The sequence below is a fragment of the Python bivittatus genome, unplaced genomic scaffold (genome assembly GCF_059951505.1).
Source record: "Python bivittatus isolate LINGU-HERP-01145 unplaced genomic scaffold, Pbiv_v1 ctg000020_np1212, whole genome shotgun sequence".
NCBI lineage: Eukaryota > Metazoa > Chordata > Lepidosauria > Squamata > Pythonidae > Python > Python bivittatus.
The window spans coordinates 2162384-2174305 of record NW_028277030.1 but is presented as its reverse complement, the minus strand read 5'-3'; positions in this window follow the sequence as shown (position 1 = coordinate 2174305).

The following is an 11922-nucleotide window of genomic DNA, read 5'->3' as shown; positions in this document are numbered from 1 at the left end:
TTGTTTCCAAGCAGCATAGACAGTTGATGTAGTTGATGACATTTTTGTAATTCTGTAATTGACAGTTTTATGTCACTTATATCAGTTGGTGTCATCTTTTATGCAAAAGACATAAAAATGTAAAAATATCAATCACCACAACCCTGCCTCTCAAGAATAGCAATGTTTTCTACAACTCTCAAAAGTTTACCTTTGGCACATGAAAAATGTGTGTGAGAAAGGAATGGAGGAGAATGAGGAATTTCTAAAGTTTGTCATTCAAAATAAGACTATTATTAACCCCTTATACATTTTATTTTGTAGGAAAACAGTGGGATATGATAAATCATCCTTTGAGATTCTTATGCCTTTTGATGTATGGGCACATAATTTTTTTGTTTTTTGCATTACTTTCCACCATTGTACACAGTGGTTTGCATTAAGCTGCAGCTCTCCCTGTAATTAGCAAAGCTCATACTTTGGAAAAGATCTTGCTCTTTTCTTACACTCCAACACTTTTTTAGGAAAAAAAAACAGGAATAATCCTTGAAAAATTTTGTTCTGCCCATTTACCCTTAAGGCCATGTTTATACAAAAGATAGGGGAAAATTGGGGGACAAACACTTAAAATCTATTCCTTTTCTTAGACCAATGATCTTACTGAATGTTTTAATGAAATTTTGAAAGCTATACAGGTAAGCATCTTATGGTTTAGAAATCTTTTCAACAGCTGTTTACTTTTACTGGAAAGAATATGGGTAGCCTCATGGTTAAAGCATATGGAGAAAAGGAGGAAAGTTGCCTTTTCCAAATATAAAAATATTCTCCAAACCATCTTAAAGATAACCTGGTTCAGATCCTGAACAAATCAGAAACAGGTTCATTTGGATGGTGACGCCTGCAGCAAATCCTCCCAGCACTACTGTGTACACCTGGATCAAGGTCCCCACACATGCTGTTGAAAAAGTAGCACACATATGGTTCACATGCCAATATGTACTTTGGCTCTGAGATACATGAGCCCAAGAAGGTGACATGATTTTTTAAGCTGCCCATCAAATTGTAGATAAGTGATATTTTCATATTTTCTTAGAATGTTCAGTTTCAATCAATTTGGTAGAGTGCTTGTGGCTAATGTTTGGAAAATGTAACTCAATCAGTGCAATTTTCTGAATTCAAATTAGGGATCAGTTCAAATTGTTGACCTACAGTCATGTGAAAAAGAAAGTACACCCTCTTTGAGTTCTATGGTTTTACGTATCAGGACATAATAAAAATCATCTGGTCCTTAGCAGTTCTCAAAAGTAGGTAAATACAACCTCAGATGAACAACACATGACATATTATACCATGTCATCATTTATTTTACAAAAAGGGACTTCCAGTGGAGGAACAATGAGGGAAGGTTAATTCCGTCTGAAGCTCCACTGAAGCTGAAATTTTAAGCATGGTAAACTGGATGTCTCAGGATTTTTTTCAGAGACACAAAGCATTCTCTGGGCAGAGAGAAGCCATTGAATCACACCTTGTGTCTTCCGGACAGCTATAGCTTATCGAATGATCGTCAGAGGTGACCAAACAGTGAGCGATCAGCTGGGAAGTAGGTGGAACAGCTTGTTGGAGCCGCACCTAAAGCCTCCTTAAAGAGACCTTACTTCCGGCCACCCCTCTTCTAAAATCACCTTTGTTGTTTGTTATTCAAAGAATTTAAAAGGGGCTATCCCCACTGCAGAAATATTTCTTCTCTTGGTTGGCTTTTCATTATTTTTTGGTACTTCTAAAGCGCGTTGTACTGGATTTGAAGGATTGAAATACAAGAATGCAATCTTAAAGTTCTTAAAAGTTTTGTAGGAAGTTTTTTATACTTTTAGGAGACTATTTTTATCTATATCTTACCTTTGCTTTTAAAAAGGAAGATTTTTATATAAGTGGCTTGTGGAGTTGAGAGCGATCTATTTTTAGATGCTGTGGGAAAGTTTTGGTCTGGTAATTTTTTCAAGCTGTGATTGGTTGTAGACTCCCCCCCTTGCTATGTTGCTAGTTGTGGATATCTGGTTACATTTGGCTCTGGGGAATATTATTTTGGGCCACATGAGGGAGCTAAAGTATTACATTTGGACTAGTGGATTACTGAAAGGGAGAAATAGCTATTTCTTTTTTTTCCTAAGCAAGCGGGGAAAGAAGAATTTAGAAATAGAGACAATGGCTACCAGAAAGTTAACAAGGTGTGGGTCTGGTGAATTTGACTGGATAAAAGGTATGTTTGAAGAATATACTTTAAAAATGTGAGAGATGGATAAAATATGTTATTATTGACAAATAGTAGCTTGAGCATGCTAAGAGTGCAGCTGTGTGAGAGATAAGGAAGTAGTGTTAAGTGTTATGGTTATCAAATAGTGGCAGATGGAGAGGAAGTTGTCTCCTTGTGTGGGACAATGTAAATGCAAATTAATTTGGAGCAATCTTTATCAGTATAATGCAATTAGCTGAAACCTTGAGCAATTACCATAGATGAGGTGGGAGGGACCAGGGAGAAATCCTAGAGCTGCCGGAAAGACTGTACACCCAGAGTACCTTAGCCAATGGGGAAAAGGGGAAGGACTTGTGATCGGGAATGTATATAATTAGGCCGGAGTGTGTATGTGGTGTGGCTTCTTATTTGCAACGAAGTCCACCAGCCTTTGCAAACGCTTCCAATAAAACTTTACTTCTGACTAACCCAGAGAGATTTGTGGTGCTTGTTTCACACAAAAACTACACAAATTATTACCCAAAGTGTTACTCAAACACTTAAAGTTTCTTGAACTTGAAAAAAGGCTTGATAAAAAATCGATCAAAAAATTGAAAAAATGGAGAAGAAATTGGAAGGAGGGATCAAAAATCTTAAAGATAGATTTGATCTGCTGGAAACTGAAAGGGAAAAAGAGCTGGATAAGATTGCATTATTGGAGTTGAGTCTGAGGCTCAGGGGAATACCTGGAGTTAAAGAAGAAAATTTAACAAATATGATTACATGTGCCTTGGTGGAACTAACTGACTGGGAAGAAGATAAAATGTCAGATGAGATAGAAAAATTTTTTCGTATAAATTCTAGATATGCAATTGTACATGGTAAGCCAAGAGATGTGTTGGTACAGTTTTCTAGGAGAAAAACAAGGGATTTGATTTTTGCAAGCGCATTTTCTAAACTTCTAAACTTAATATTGAGAATGTGGATATAATGGTCCTTAAAGAAATACAGCAAGGATTTTAAGGAAGAGTAAAGAATATGCATTCCTGACAAATGTTTTGAAAAAGAATAAAATCCCCTTTTGTTTGGAAAAACTGGAAGGGATAAGTTTTTCCTATCACCAACAAAGATTTAAATTAATTTCGATTCCTAAGGCTAAGGATTTCTTAGCTAGATTTGGAACCAATTTGGAACAGGATACATCTGGAATTAAGCAAATGGATGTTGTTACATATAGGGAAGAGACAACTGTCATTCCTAAAGACTATGGTGCATCTGCATAAAGATGGCTTTGAAGTGTCCTACATGGAATATAAATGGGGCAAATGCTCCACAGAAAAGAAAAAAAGTTTTTCACTATCTGAACAAATTGAAATATGATGTAATTTGTTTACAGGAAACACATATAAAGAAGAAAGATACAAAATATTTGATAAATAAGAATTTTGGACAAGAATTTGTGTCAGCTAATTCAAAGAAATTAAACGGACTTGTATTATATGTTAAAAATCACCTGAAACCACGTTTGTTGTTAGATCATGGTAGATATGTAGTTGTTGAAGTGGAGATACATGGACTTAAAATGATTGTTGTGGGAATATATGCTCCAAACGAGGACAAGAACAAATTTTTCATGCAGGTTTTGAATGAACTGTCAGCTTTCTTGTACCAAAGTTGGTGTTTGATGGGAGATTGGAATGGAATTGCTTCACCATTGATCAATAGAACATCTGAAAAGAAAATTGAAATTAAGCAAGGAAAATTACCAAAGTCTTTTTTTGATTTAATGGACAATTTGGCATTGGTGGATTCATGGAGATATAAAAATGGACTGGCAAAAGATTTTACTTTTTATTCAGAGAGAGACAAATCTTTTTCAAGAATTGATATGTTATGGATTTCAATGGACTTGGCAAATAAAATTTCTACAGTGGATATTTTACCAAAGACTTTTTTTGATCATAATCCTGTAAGCGTGATAATTAGAAAATTTACTAGGTCTTTAGGTGGAGATTGAACAAATCTATTTTGCAAAAAGGAAATGTTGTGGAGGACTGTAAGAGGAAATTAAAGGACTTTTTTGAGATTAATCTAGATAAAGATGTAGATTTAAAAACAGTGTGGGACACCAATAAAGCGGTTATGAGAGGAAATTTCATTTATTATAATCGTACTCTTAAGAAAAAGTCTCAACAGAAATTACGAATGATTTTAGATCAGGTTAAGTTGAAGGAGCTGCAGAAAAAACCATCTGATAATAGTATTGTCTATCAACTTAAGTTATTACACCAACAAGTTTCAGTATTGACTGTGAAAGAAATTGAAATGAAATTAAGATATGCTAAACAGAGACATTTTGAATTTGCTAATAAACCAGAAAGATGGTTTGCATACAAATTAAGGAAAGAGAGAGAGAAGAAAATGATTTCTAAAATTCAAGAAGGAAATGTAGAATTATTGGATAATGAAAAGATCAAGAAAACATTTCATAACTTCTTTTCAAATTTATATAAAAAACAAATCTCTTTGGAAAAGGTTGATGAATATTTGAATAAGGAAAACTTACCAAAACTTTCATAGTCACAAAAATTAATATTGAACAGTCCTATAACTACTTTTGAAATAGCTGAAGCTATAAAGAGAATTAAATTGGGAAAAGCACCAGGACCTGATGGACTACCTGCAATATATTATAAATGTTTTGAAGATGAGATTCTTATACTTTTTAAAAGATTGATGACCTCTATTTTGCTGAGTGCAGCAATGCCTGATTCATGGAAGGAAGCCAACATTGCGCTTCTACCTAAAGAAGGACAGGACCCTCTTTTAATTAAGGACTACAGACCAATTTCACTGTTGAACAAAAGATTACAAAATATTTGCTTCAGTGTTGGCAGAAAGGTTTAAAAAAAATCTTGCAGGAATTTATTCATCATAATTGAATGTGGATTGTGGATTTCTGCCTAAAAGACAATTAAGAGACAATGTCAGAGTCATGCTGGACATTATAGAATATCTACAATACTATAACGAATGTCAGACGGCTCTTATTTTTTTGGATGCAGAGAAAGCTTTTGATAATTTGAATTGGATGTTTATGTTTAACGTTTTGGCAAGTATGGATTTTGGAGAACATTTTATACAGGGAATTAAGTCAATTTATATGTCTCAGAGGGCTAGTATTATTGTGAATGAAGAACTAACTGAATCATGTCATATACAAAAAGGAACAAGACAGGGTTGCCCACTATCGCCTTTGCTCTTTATTTTGGTTCTCGAAGTTCTTAATAGAGACATTAGAAGGGACGAACAAATAAAGGGCTTCGGGATTAAACAAGAGGTTTTTAGATTGACGGCTTTTGCTGATGACTTAGTTTTGATACTATAAGACCCTCTGGAATCTGCTGAGTATCTGATGAAGAAACTGAAGGAATTTGGCTCATTGGTGGGTTTTGAAGTAAATAAACAAAAAACAAATGTTAATTAAAAATATGACCCTGCCTAATCAAGATCAGTTGATGAGCAAGACAGGTTTCAGGACTGGAAAAAATGTGAGATATCGGGGTGATTCTGTTAACTAAAAATAGTGTGTTGTTCCAGAATAACTATGGTAAAATCTGGAATGAAGTGAAAAAAGTTTTGGTAAGATGAGAAAATTACAGTTGTCTCTCATGGGGAGAATCTCTGTCAATAAAATGAATGTTTTGCCTAGGATGTTGTTTCTTTTCCAGACTATACCGATTTTGACTACAAACAGAGAGATATCTAAGTTCATTTGGCAAAGCAAAAAACCGAGAATTAAATATAAATTGTTACAAGATGCCAAGGAACAATGGGGTTTGGGTTTGCCTAATTTAAAACTGTATTTTGATGCTTGTTGTTTGCTCTGGATGAAGGAGTGGCTAACCTTGGAGAATAAAAAATTATTACAACTTGAAGGTCATGAATTAAGATTCGGGTGGCATGCCTATTTGTGGTATGATAAAGTTAAAGTTAATAAGGATTTTAAAAACCATTATATTAGGAATGCCTTACTGCGGATTTGAAACAAATATAAGGTAAGACTGTCTCCTAATATACCCTTGTGGTGGTCACCTCAGGAAGCATTTACTAGAAAAGAAAATATGGGAGAAATGGTTAAAATATAAAGACTTGTTAAATTTTGAGGAGGGTGAACCAAATTTTAAAACAAGAGAACAGTTACAATCAGAAGGTTTTATATGTCACTGGTTTACTCATATGCAATTATTTGAACATTTTAAGCTGGATAAAAAGAACCATAGATTTGTTAATGAAACTTCTTACTTTGAGACTCAACTTTGTAGAAATGATGAACATGTTATTGCTAAATGTATAAGATGTTGTTACAGATGAATCCAGAAGATGAACAAGTTAAGGAATGTATGATTAAATGGGCTAAAAACTTTGGATACAATATCATGTTGGAACAATGGGAAAATATGTGGAACAAAGGTTTGAAATTTACGTTGAATTATAATTTAAAAGAAATTTTTTATAAAATGATGTAACGCTGGTATTTAACTCCTGATAAGTTATCAGAAATGTATACTGGTATAGCAAATGTTTGTTGGAAATGTTTGCAGGGTGAAGGAACTTTTTATAATCTTTGGTGGACTTGTGAAAAGGCTAAAAAATTTTGGGACCAGATATATATTGTTATTCAAAAGATTTTTAAAGTGAGCATTAAAAAAAAAACAGAATTGTTCCTATTGGGTTTGATGGAGAAAAGACTGGAGAAACAATATGGAACTTTGCTTTTATACATGACCACGGCTGCAAGACTGTTATACGCGCAAAGATGGAAGGACTCACAAATACCTATGGTGGAAGAATGGATTATCAAATTAAGGGACTTGGCTCAAATGGCGAAGTTAACAGCATTAATAAGAGATGATACTGTTTCTAAATTTGTCTCCTCATGGGAACCCTTATTAGATTACGTACTTGGGCGGGGGGAAAAAACGAAGCTTTGATTGTGGGATTTAATGATTAGATGGTTTGTGTTGATAGAAATAATGTGAATTTGGATTAATTAGTGGTAAGAGATTAACCTTTTTTTAATTTGTACTCATATCTGTATTGGAGATAGTCGGAAGTCATTTTCTGTTTCATCTTTCTATCTGTTCTCACTATATTACTTTTTGTCTTTTTCTTTTGGTTCTATTCTTTCTTTTCTATACTTTCTGATTTGTATTTTAACTGTGCTTTTTATATATCTTAATAAAAGTTTTAATTTAAAAAATCATTTATTTTACAAAAATCCAAAATGGAGAAACCATGTGTGAAAAACTAAGTACACCTTATGATTCAATAGCTTGTAGAACCACTTTAACAGCAATAACTTGAAGTAATTGTTTTCTGTATGACTTTATCAGTCTCTCACATTGTTGTGGAGGAATTTTGGCCCACTCTTCTTTACAACATTGCTTCAGTTCATTGAGGTTTGCGGGCATTTGTTTATGCACAGCTCTCTTGAGGTCCCACCACAGCATTTCAATCGGGTTGAGGTCTGGACTTTGACTGGGCCATTGCAACACCTTGATTGTTTTCTTTTTCAGCCATTCTGTTGTAGATTTGCTGGTGTGCTTGGGATCATTGCCTTGTTGCATGATCCAATGTCGGCCAAGCTTTAGCTCTCGGACAGATGGCCTCACATTTGACTCTAGAGTACTTTGGTATACAGAGTTCATGGTCAGCTCAATGACTGCAAGGTGCCCAGGTCCTGTGGCTGCAAAACAAGCCCAAATCATCACCACTCCACCACCGTGCTTGACGGTTGGTATGAGATGTTTGTGCTGATATGCTGTGTTTAGTTTTCGCCAAATGTGGCGCTGTGCATTATGGCCAGACATCTCCACTTTGGTCTTGTCTGTCCAAAGGACAGTGTTCCAAAAGTCTTGTGATTTGTTCAGATGCAACTTTGCAAACCTAAGGCATGCTGCCATGTTCTTTTCAGAGAGAAGAGGCTTTCTCCTGGCAACCCTTCCAAACAAACTATACTTGTTCAGTCTTTTTCTAATTGTACTGTCATGAACTTTAACATTTAACATGCTAACTGAGGCCTGTAGGGTCTGAGATGTAACTTTTGGATTTTTTGCAATTTCTCTGAGCATTACATAGTCTGATCTTGGGGTGAATTTGCTGGGACGTCCACTCCTGGGTGTACGGTTTACCCCATTCATCTAGAGAAACTCTCGTGACACGTGTGTTCAACAAAGAAGTTTACTCAAGCGTAACGTACGTAATTACAGACAGAGCCAGGACTGGCTTGGCACATCTTGCAATACAATTTATAGTCCCCCCCGTTCCTGTGCTTTGCCCTGTTGCTAGGTTACAAATCCCCCGCAGTAATTCCCCCCTTCACTGAAATGGCAGATTCAGTTCAGTTCTTTTGTCTCTTGATTGCTTTACCTCGCTGGCATGGTCATGGTCTTCTGTTTTACTCTTTCTGTTGCGCGCAAAGCCAGGGTTTTCCCAATCACGCGCTGATCGCTTTGCCGCTAGGTGCTGCTCAACCCTTTGTCTGCGGCGCCCGAGGCTAATTGGCATCGATATAAAATATCCGCTCTGCGGTTTTAGTTAAGTGGCCCCAGCTAGCCCATTAATCAGCTTGCGGTTTTCCCACTTCCCCTTTTTCCTTTGCTCGCGCTCGGGTGGTGGAACTGACTCAGCGCGGCTGGGCAAGTCCCTGCCGTGCAGCGCCGGCTGAATCTGACACTGGGAAGATTGGCAACTGTCTTGAATGTTTTCCACTTGTGAATAATCTTCCTCACTGTAGAATGATGGACTTTAAATTGTTTGGAAATGGCCTTATAACCCTTCCCAGATTGATGGGCAGCAACAATTGCTTCACTAAGATCATTGCTGATGTCTTTACTCTTTGGCATTGTGTTAACACACACCTCAGTGCTCAAGACCAGCAAACTTTTAAAACTTTGCTTTTATAGAGGTAGTCACACTTGCTGATGATCAGTTGATCAAGGGCATTTGATTAGCAGCACCTGGCTGCTACTTAGCCTCTTCATACCTATGGAAGCAGTAAGGGTGTACTTAGTTTTCCACACATGGCTTCTCTATTTTGACTTTCTTTTTGTAAAATAAATGATGACATGGTATAATATGTCATGTATTGTTGTTCATCTGAGGTTGTATTTACCTACTTTTGAGAACTGCTAAGGACCAGATGATTTTTATTATGTCCTGGTACGTAAAACCATAGAACTCAAAGAGGGTGTACTTCCTTTTTCACACAACTGTATATTTGATTGGAAATGATCTGCTTATTCCTCTTTGTATATGCTTTCAAAAGAATCCAGACTATGGGTCAGTTATCCCCCCAAACCTGCACAAAACTTTAAATCAAATGTCCCAAAAGTGTATTTCTACTACTGTGTATGGTATAATAAATGCTCCTAATCCCATATGAATTATATCAGGTGAGAGAAGATGAAAGTGGTAAAGGATTTCCAATTATCTCTTGTTTAATTAATACATTTTATCAACATGAAAGAATACAATTCTTTGATCACGCTACTTTTCTAGGATTGGTCATATGGGCTCATCTGCACCACTCTTGAAACTCTGGGTTACAGGAAGCAATGGAGCTCTCATTATTTCATGTTATGCATCAGAGTCATATCCTGCCTTCCATCCTTAGCACTCCTTTCACCTTGCAAGATAAGTTGGGTAGAGAGAATGACTGGATGAAAATTGCCCAGGAAATTGCCCAGTGGCCTTCCGTAGCTGAGAGTGGACTGGCAACCAGATCTCCATATTTCTAGTCCCACCCCTTAACCCCTACACCACACTGGCTCCTAAGTTAAGACCGGAGTTTTCACATGCAGGGATTTAAGGTAGATTGCACTTCTTGTGGTTAGCAACAATGTCATCACACTCAATTGTAACTTACACTGATTTGTGCTTCAGTTATTGTTAGTCTGGCAGTAATTTTTTCCATTGAAGTCAGATGTCAGACCCTTAACAAATACAGCACCCCTGATCGTATTTGTAGCTCCTCCTGCAATTGAAATAATGTTTTTAAAATGCCCCAAATCTCACAAGATGTCAGTGTTTTCATTTGAAATCTCACAACATTCTGAGACAAGGACTCTGAAATCTCAAGTCCTGTCATGTGATTTGGAGCATTTTTAAAAAAGAAAATAATAAATTATTTTATTACTTTGGCACCCACTCTTAACGCAAAATTGTTTGATGATACCCAGCACTGAAAGTCTTGCTGATTTTTGGTTTAAATCATCTCAGCTGTTCCTATATAACCTAATATTATCAGAATTTACACATAATAATAGAGTTAAAACTGTATAAAAGTATTGCTGCACAACAACCTATTCATGATAATGCAATTTGAACTTCTCTTCCAATGAATCACTTCATGTTAGCTGACAAATGTCAGATCCACTCTATGCCTTGTCATTAATTGAGCTAGACTTACGAGTGCCATGGAAGTTATGAAATATTAACCTGCTCCAGAGGTGGGGTGTAGAAATCCACCAAAATAATGAGTTTTTGTGAATAATAATAATAATAATAATAATAATAATAGATTAACATCATCCTGAAGCTCCTGTGTACAGGCTGGGAATTGCTTGAGTAATGAGATAGATACAAAATCCCAGTCTGATGTACTATTACTAGATGTATTCAATAAGATTACTTGATAGATTGGATTCTCAATCAATCCCTATGACTATGTCTTCCCATCTTTAAAATTTGCCTACAGCTGGTAAGTACAGTAAGTCACACTGGCACCCACTTTTATGCAACTACATGTCTCATCAGTTTGTACATTCATTATTGAATTCTGGGTTACAGAACTTTTGGGGGGGGTATATACAGTACTGTGCAAAGGTTTTAGGCAGGTGTGAAAAAATGCTGTAAAGTAAATGTAACGAGCTGCCACCTGTTGATCCCAAATCCAGCAACTTTCCTTGCAACCAATATTGATTCAAAAGAAAGTTCATTTATTGAGAATAAGTGTACAGATCCAAAGCATTGCTAAGACTGATCAAAAGCACGCCAAAAGCTGTTTTTCTTACTTTCCCCCCCCTACATTGCCCTTAGTTCTTGGTCCTCTGATTCTCTTGCTGGTATGACCTTGAGCATGCCAGAGCTTGTGATAAGGAGCCATCTGCTTTTTAACAGTTTCTCATCCCTACTTCCCCCCCCCCCTTTTACAATGGCAGAACCGCAGCATGTAAAAAACAATTTTTTTTCTTTTTAAACTAGCCATCTAATAATCTATTATAAAATCTTGCGAGGATTCTGACAGTAATGCTTTCAAAAATATATATTGTAATTGTTTATGTTTATCAATTTACAAAATGCAAAGTGAGTGAACAGAAGAGAAATCTAAATCAAATCAATATTTGGTGTCACCACCCTTTGCCTTCAAAACAGCAATTCTTACACTTGCATACTTTGTACACTTGCACAAAGTCAGGGATCTTGTAGGATTAGAGTCAGGTGTATGATTAACCAATTCCAAGCAGGTGCTAATAATCATCAATTTCATATGTAGGTTGAAACACGGTCATTAATAGAAACAGCTGTGTAGGAAGCTTAAAACTGGGTGAGGAACAGCCAAACTCTGCTACTAAGGTGAGGTTGTGGAAGACAGTTTCATGTCACAGATTATACACCATGGCAAGACTGAGCACAGCAACAAGATGCAA